An 8,714-nucleotide genomic window follows, 5' to 3' on the forward strand; every position below is an offset into this window, starting at 1 on the left:
ATATAGAGACCCTCCCTGCCCGTCCCTCCCTCTCTTAAAGCGCTCTCATTAAAATGCCTGTCATCATGGGGTGTCTGGTGTAGGAGAACTGTCATGTTTTGGGGTGTATAGTCAGTGCTATTTTTTTAAATGAATTGACGGACTTGTTAACCTTTTTGAGACAGAAACAGTGTATCAAGTTTTCTACATTGGATTCTGTATAGTATTTATTTTAATGGTCTTTAAAGAAATAAAGGTTTCTCCTTTTAACAGTGTAAACTGGACTCTGAATTGTTGCATAGCATGAAAACTCTAAATGGCCGAATCCTGCGTGGAAAGGCTCTTCTAATGTTTGTTTATGTACTAAATATAGGTTCTATTAGTTTTCAAGTATTTTCATGATACACTGCAGTTTGGTCCATGAAGTTTTTTCCTCTAAACTTCATTTTTTCTTCCCTCCATTGTTTGGGTAAATATTAGTTATAAACCATCCTGAAAGCTGCTCTTCCTGCTTCAAAGACACTTCATAATGCAGCCTATTATACTGGTTGATGTTTTCCGTAATAAACTAAAGTTGTGTATCAGTGTCATGTTCATTCAGTCACATGCGCCTCTTTTTTTAATTTTTTATTATTTTTTAAAATCCGACCTGCTCAAAGAGCTCAACAGTGACCGCACACTTTTCCGTGGGCTCGGTTTCCGGAAGTGGATTTCACAAATTAAATAATCCGTCGACATTTTACCAAATCCTACTATCAAGAGAATGAAGCCTGGAACCGAGACAAACAAGTTACCCCAACACTCGGGACTATAAAACAACATCTTGTGTATATATATTTGTTTGTTCTGTGTGAAGCTATTAATTACATTTACTGCGGTACAACGAGGTTACCAGTAAGTTCCGTGTTAGCTACCCAGCTAGTTAGCCCGCTAACAAAGTTATCAGATCCTTGGAGCGTGAACCGTTGCCATGGTAACAGCGAGCTCCACCAATCAGAGACGTCGCTCTGTCGTGGGTAATGTAGTTCTTTTTAATATGATATTCACAAATAGGTGTATTAATCCACGTAACATGAGTATAACCGTCACATTTAGTATATATTTTTGGTAATGGTTTCTAGCAGTGTAAAGGCACAGTTTAGAAATAAAGCCGCTATTTAAGTCCCGCAGTTAATGCTGTGATTGGCTACTCACTCTGAGCTTCTCAAGCCCCTCCTTACTACGTTGTGATTGGCTACTCGTGCTCTCCAAGAGTAGTTGTGATTGGATGATTGTAAGCGCGGCAGATATCAGTTGAGCATCCTTTCTACCCTATGTTTCTACCCAACGCACCGACATTTTGACCTTTATTCGTGTTATTTACATTTACATACATTTACATTATATATACATTCTCAATAAAACAACTCATAGTCCTTAATACAAATTTACTAATGATTTAAAAACAGACAGGTACAGAATATATACAAAGAGTCCCATTGAAATGGAACATGAAAAGTTTTGTATCAGCGTCATGTAATCACAGAGTGTTGTGAGTAAAGAGGCCAACACCTGTAGAGTTTCTCAGGGACGGGGATAACCGGTATGTTGTCTAATTTTTAAATGCTGTTAAATTGGCTTGGTGACGTCTTTTAGCCCAGAAATATAAATATAAACGTATCAGTTCTCCGAGGAGGATAAATATGGTTTAAGATCAATGACGCTGACCGTCCACTAGAGGGAGACATTGTTCTATGTTTACTGCAGCGGGATAGTTCAGCACTGACGGCATGATTGTCAGAGACATACATGACAGACAATAATTTCTGCACCATGCAAGTATTTAAAAACCAAACATCTTTTGTATTGATTAAAGTTAGCGTCATAAATTACAAAAGAAAGCGAGAGAGCACTGTGTAAATTGCACAAACTTGTTGGAGACGTTTCACTTAATTGTGCTGCATGCAGGAGTTTCTCTGCAGCTTTTGATATTTAAAAACAAGAAATGATCGATGATTAGTGCCTCGGACTTCTACGTTTGTAACAGCTTTTGAGATCGTAAGAGTTTATTTGGATTGTATTGGATTTTAAAGAATATAGTGTCATGGCAACACAAAGCCAAACACTGTTGAATTCACCTGCTGCTGTAGTCCAGATGAAACCCTGAGTTGCTCCTGATTGGATGTTTATTTGTTGGTTCTTTCACACGTGCACAAAACTTTTTGAAAACTTCATGAATTTTTCATGCTGGCCTTCTTGTAACTTTTCCACATGAAGTCAGGATAAGCTGATGTGAGGTGGCAGCAGGAGATATTCAGGAAAACTCTCTACAAGTATCAGGTGGTGACGTTTATTCCCTGTGATCGCTGCACGACCATAGACTGTCTGCACGCCACCTCTACCATCTCCGTGCTCTAATCAACCTGCTGCATTATGTTTCCTGTTCTCCAGTATGTTCTTCTCCACTCTTTAGTTCACATTGAGATTCTGTTCAACTACACGTAGGATTGATACAAAGACACATATTCTCATTATAGCATCGTATAGAGAACTCTGCTACTTCGTTTGCTATTTCCGCGTTGTTCTGTTAACGCCAACTGTTGCCTCCTCCTGACGGCCATGAGGCGGCATGATGTCACACCCTGTTGACCGTGTTCCAGTTACAAGTTTGTATCAAGTCGGAAGCGACATGGACACCTCAGGAGTACATTTGTTGTGCTAGCTAATAGCTAACGATAACGACACACTGCGTGACCGTTTGTTTGTAAAAGCAACATGTCCACAGATAGAAGTTTCACGATGCTATCGGTGGGATCGATTTAATTACACACAAAAAAAACGCTGGCTGTGCGCTCGGGAGCTCTTGCATGAAGTGTCTGTGCGCTGAGAAGAAAAGCGCTGCACGTCCGTCCTGTCTCTATGACAACAGTCTGTTGACAACGGCCGCTGAATGAGCGACTCTGCTCCGTTACTTTTTACTGCAAGTTTTATATTTGAGATCGTTTATTTCCCGATCAGACACGGAGCGAGGAGAATGTTGGTACAAGACACGATCTGTAGGAGGCTAAACTGCGGAGAATATCAAACATTTGGAAAAGAGCGCCGGTTACGTCAACACAGCCTTTCTGAAAAGTTGAAAGATTTTCAACTTGAGCGCTCGGAATAAAGGCGCTGGGCGCTGTGCTCTTTCTCCAGGCCGCCACCTGCTGCTGCTGCCAACGCTCTCTACTCATTGAAAACAATTTAAAAAAGATGCTGGTGCTCAGAAACAAAGACACTTGGTGGACACGGGGCCTAAGCTGCTAATAAACACTAAACGTAGTGTACAGCTTGATCTTTACTGTTGATGCGCGGAGCGGCCATGATGGATTTAGAGTTCGGTCACAGAAGCTGCTCCGAGTTTCAAGTCGGAGTTACGAAGTCCTGAAGATGCATCTGACTGGAATGTCACATTTCCGACTTCTGCGAACAAATGGGACGACCCAAAGGTGTCTCGCTGTGAGGTGCATGTGTGAACAAGTGCGTGTGTGGAAACGGCTTTAGAGAGTGTTCAAGAGTTTCCCTTCAGCTTTTGATTATTAAAAAGAAGAAATGACCCGATGTGGAGCTCAGGACTTCTAGTTCTGTTTCTGTAGAATAGAAAAGGGACCGATATAATTTTACTCTTTACTAGAATCGTATCTATTGTTATTTTTATCATGACAAACCACACACAAACACACACACACAGGTTAACTGTCCCTGCGTGACGTCCCTGCCGCCTGAAAACAAGTGACGTCTCAGCTTTTTGTCCCTCTCTCAGCCTAGGTGGCCCGTCTCCTTCTAAAGGCACTTTCCCTCTCTGTGGCCAAGATGCCCCCTTGCCCATCCCCCATACACACACTCATGCCCCCCCCCCCCCCTCCTCACTGCACCCCCTGATGGGTGCTGGATTGTGGGATTGAGAGATGGTGGGGTTGTGGGGGGGGGGGATTATGCGAGTGTGGGGCTCGTAAAGGGCCTGCCATGCTCTTTCTGTTGTGTGACGGATGGCTGGGAGGCTGAACGGGCTGCTTTGCATGAGAAGAGAAGGCAGCAGAGGGAGAAAAGAGGGCTATTCAATGAGGCCTGTCACCTAAAACCACCCCCCTGCCCCCCCTCCTCACAGCCCACCCTTCATCATCCATCCCTTCATCCTCTCGTCCCTCCTCCTCCCTTGTTCTGCCTCTCCATCTCGCTCTCCCTTTCTTCCTTCGTTTTGTGGCTTTCATTCGTCCGTCTTCACTGCTTCTTTCTCACCCTATAATCTACCCCCACCCACCCTCCACCCCCCACTCCCGACCCCCCCACCTCGCTGCCCTTCTTACTCCTTGATTTCATCCCACTTAATTTCTGTTCATTCACATTTTCCCTCCTTTCCATCACGCTGTTTTTACCTCGCTGAGTTCCATAACATTCAGATCCTCTCATTACTTTGTGCTTATTGTGAGCGAGCAGCTATAATGGAAATGTCATTGTCAGGCCTCTTTAACGCCAAAAGAACTCATGTGACTTGATGCTCTGACATGCTGACTGAGTCCACTTTTGAGTCAGCAGGAGATATTACGGCATAATTAGGTTAAAGCGGCTTTCCACCATTTTTAACCACTCGGGACAGAAACATAAACAAAACGAATCCCATGAATACAAGTGTTTGTAAAACTGCAACAACCTGTAACTTCTCCCCCTTCAGTCGTTTCAAAGTCGATCTAGTCGAACAATAACGTCCAACAGGGAGAATGGCGTCTCTCTCATGTCCACAGAGCGCCCACGTCTTTACGGCGCTAGTTCACACAGCAGCCTTCAGCTACAAAGCAGCCAGTTAGCCCGTCTCTCTACTGTTTGATGCGACGGCTGAGAGGAAGAGGACGGAGACGGGTGAAGCTAAGAAGAGAGAGAGCATGAGCGAGTGAGAGGTCGGACAAGAGCAGGTATTGGTCGTATTTTTACACGTTAGAGAGCTTCAAGAAACGAGCTGCAAGGCTGACGCCCAGCTGGTTATGTCATTTTACCACGGACCCGATCGCACAGACGTGTCGCTAGCAGAGCCCTTGTTTTCCTCTGGTACAGGGCGCTTGCCGGGCGCTCTCTCTGCTGCTAAGCAAAGCATTTTTCTAGCGTTTAGTGGGCGTGCATAAAAGTGTTCAACTTTTCAGTTCAAGACGCCGAGTCACAGCGCTCATCGCTATTGGCTGAGGCAGCCGATCGCATCAAGTAGGAGGCTTTACCTCCACTTTTCACGACATTCCCCCTCCTCGTCTACGAGCAAAGCAACAGCAGGAGCTCTACGTTTGCTTAAACACATTTTTTCCAACTTATTTCATTTAGTCAAGTATGCGCCCGCGGCCCCGCTCCAGATAGCTGTTTTTTTCACCCAGATGAGCTCAGGCATTTTTGGAGCGGCCACGCCTAGCGCAATGCGTTTCTATGCGACCACCGTGCAGTTACACTCAGAGCCCTTAGGTGGGCGCCAAACGCACCAAATCAAATTCCTCATTTATGTTGTGCATTATTAATGTTTTAAACACACTGACATCTCCTAGCACCATGGAGTCATGTTTGTGTCCGCTTGTTGAATGGAAGTTTAAAAGTACTCTGTTACCTCTGGTTTGGTCTCCACCACCCTCCCTTGAAATATATCGGAGTTTTCACACTTTCACAAAACGCCTAAAAACACCAGTCGCAGGATATGACCTTCACCAACCCCTCCCGCCCTCTCATGGTGTTTTTTATTCTAAATCTGTCTCGTGTTCTCACATCAGCTCACCGCAACTTCTCGTGAACATTTACGGAGGGACTGGCAGGAGAAAAGTGGTAAAAATGAAAAGAAGAACAAAACGACCAGCTCGCTGCGGTGTAAGTTATCAGAGTGACGATGTTTAATGGAAGGCCGAGGGATTATAAATTATATAAGTCTAAGGTTTCTTAACTCGTCCACATCCCCTCAGTCTCAGCCGTCTCTCAACATTAACCCCTCCCTGACCACAGCTGAGTGAAGACTCTGTTTCCGTGGTGATGTTTTTTTTTTTTTATGGTCCTCTCAGACCTCCTGCTGTAAACGTCTTTAACGGCTGAGCGCTCCTCCCTCTGCAGGACCAGGTGCTCCCTGATGATGTGATGCCGAGCTCGTCTGCTCTGTGCGGGCCGTGCCTACATGTCCCAGGATGCACTGCAGCCTCACTGCTGCATTTCCTCAGCTAAATGCTCTGGGATATATAAATACAGCTGAAAACACTCTCTCATCCAGATAACCCTCTGCTCTGGTGTTTTGATGCCATTTTTTCCGTTTGTAGTTCTATAGCCTGAAGGCCGGACTAGTCTGTAGTTCTTCTGGGACAACGAGGAACTCAGAAAACACAGGAAACAACTTAAGGAGTTTTTCTAACTTTATACCTCACTCCGATAGACCGACAAAAGGTTACAAACCTGTGAATTAACCCTTTCATGAAACCCGGGGGAGAGAGGGAGAGGTCTCCTGACTTTTAAAAAGAAAACTTTCCACTCATGATGACAGAAAGAAAGAAGGAACCGGCTGCCATGTTGGCTTCTTCTGTGTCTGATGTGACACACAAACGTAACGTCAGAGTGTGTGAGGAGACGCAGGAGTTGAAAACCTCCTCCAACATCCCGACTCGAGACACGGAGCTGACGGACGGACGAAGAAAAGGAAGGAGAGAGACGGGGAGAGAGAGTGACGGGGAGAGAGAGAGAGAGAGGGAGATGTTTTTGAAAGAGGGAAAGAGAGGGAGGAGGGTGGATGGGATTCCTCACTGGGTTGTCATGGAGATGGAAACGGGAGACTGGAGCTGCACAATTCACAATTAGTCACAAACACATGGTGTCACACACACACACACACACACACACACACACACACACACACACACACACACACACACACCTGTTTGCGGGAAACTCTCAAACTGACTGACTCACACACAAGATGCATCTTTGTTTTTCAGGCCATAATATTACCCATGATGCAACTTGGGTGTTTAATTTAAAGATATGCTGGCAGGGTCGTCTTGATAACAGATTCTGGGAAAATTCAACGATTCCCATACCTGTTTGATACCATGACAACATGAAAGAGAAGTCCCAGACTCCCGTTATTTGGTAATGTCTTGATATTAATAAACAAAAGTCGCACACAAACTCCTGCACACCGTCTAAATTGCACAAAAACATGGGCAACATTTTGTATTTGTACAATTGAGACGACCTTCAGGTCTACAGTTACTGATCGCCTCCTTCCTCTCCTTCACACCTGTGTTATGAAATAGTTTTTTACTTTTCAAACTTGTAGTCTTCAGAGCTGTCTGCCTCTGACTCAGGTGACATCACTTGAGGAATCTATTTGGCTCCCCGTGGAGACCTGATAGAGATGCAGCGTGTACATTAGCATCACTTGAGCATTAGCCTCGATGTTGGACGTAAACGTAGACACTGTGACATCATCACTCATCGGTCTGTCCACTTCTCTTCGGAGCCCGGAGGTCACACAGCCGAGGTAAGACGTGACGTAAAAAAACGACGGGCAAGTAGCGTACGAAGAAGAGGCCATTCTCCTTTACTGACTTGTAAGTGGAACATGGTCGACTCTAGTGTGACATCATTCCCAGCTCCGAATTCAGAGGTGAATGGAATGCACCTTGGCAGTCAGGAGGAGGCAAGAGGTGACGTAAATGAAAGATGTGGAAGTGTCGTAAAAAGTAGCAGAGTCCTCTATACGACGCTATAATGAGAATATGTGTCTTTCTATCAATGCTACGTGTAGTTGAACAGAATCTCAATGTGAACTAAAGAGTGGAGAAGAACATACTGGAGAACAGGAAACATAATGCAGCAGGTTCATTAGAGCACGGAGACGGTAGAGGTGGCGTGCAGACAGTCTATGGTCGTGCAGCGATCACAGGGAATAAACGTCACCACCCCCTCCCACTCGCTCCAGGTGAATTCTCCTGATTATATCCTGCTGCGTTCTCACATCAGCTCACTCTGACTTTCTGCAGAATAAATACGAGGAGGCTGGAGGAGAAACTCCGGGTGAAGAGAGAAACATTCAGCTGTTTGTGTTCACACATGACGCTCAATACCAACACTTCAGGAGGTTTCTGAAGGTGTGAAAGCTCTTTTATCAGAATTTTTTTTTTGCTCACACTGTTGGAATTTGCCTCCCACGACCTCTGAGTCTGTCTTTTACCTGAGCAGATTTGCAGGTTTGTGTCTCGCCTGGGTTTTGCAGTCACACACATGAAATCAGTAAATTTGATCTTAATCAGCCGTGCGATCACTGAGAGAGAGAGAGAGAGAGAGAGAGGATGATTAAAGGTTGGTGATGGCGAGGAAGAGGACGGTTCTTCTCCCCCTCCTGGATGGGGGACAGGGGTCCAGGTCCGGTGCTCAGGTTCTGCTTGGGGGTTCTGACGGAGGGGTTGTCGGGGGAGCAGCTACCATCATGACCGTCCTCCCTCTGCAGACCCCGGGTCGTCGTGGACTGGATTTGGCTCCTCCACCCTGAAAAACTTGTGGAGTTTTGTGCAGGTGTGAACACAGCTCGAGTGTTATGACTGAGTCACAGAGTGAAGACTGAAGCTTCCAACACTTTGCCATAGATGACACAGGTATGAGAGAAGCAGGTTAAATATCGCCTCACCAATCAGCACATGTCAGTGATTTAGTGAGGAGTGGTCAATGCAGCCAATCAGGAGTTAAAGCCTCAAGATTAGTGATGAACC

This window comes from Labrus mixtus, chromosome 23, assembly GCF_963584025.1.
Source record: "Labrus mixtus chromosome 23, fLabMix1.1, whole genome shotgun sequence".
In the NCBI taxonomy this organism is placed as follows: Eukaryota; Metazoa; Chordata; class Actinopteri; order Labriformes; family Labridae; genus Labrus; species Labrus mixtus.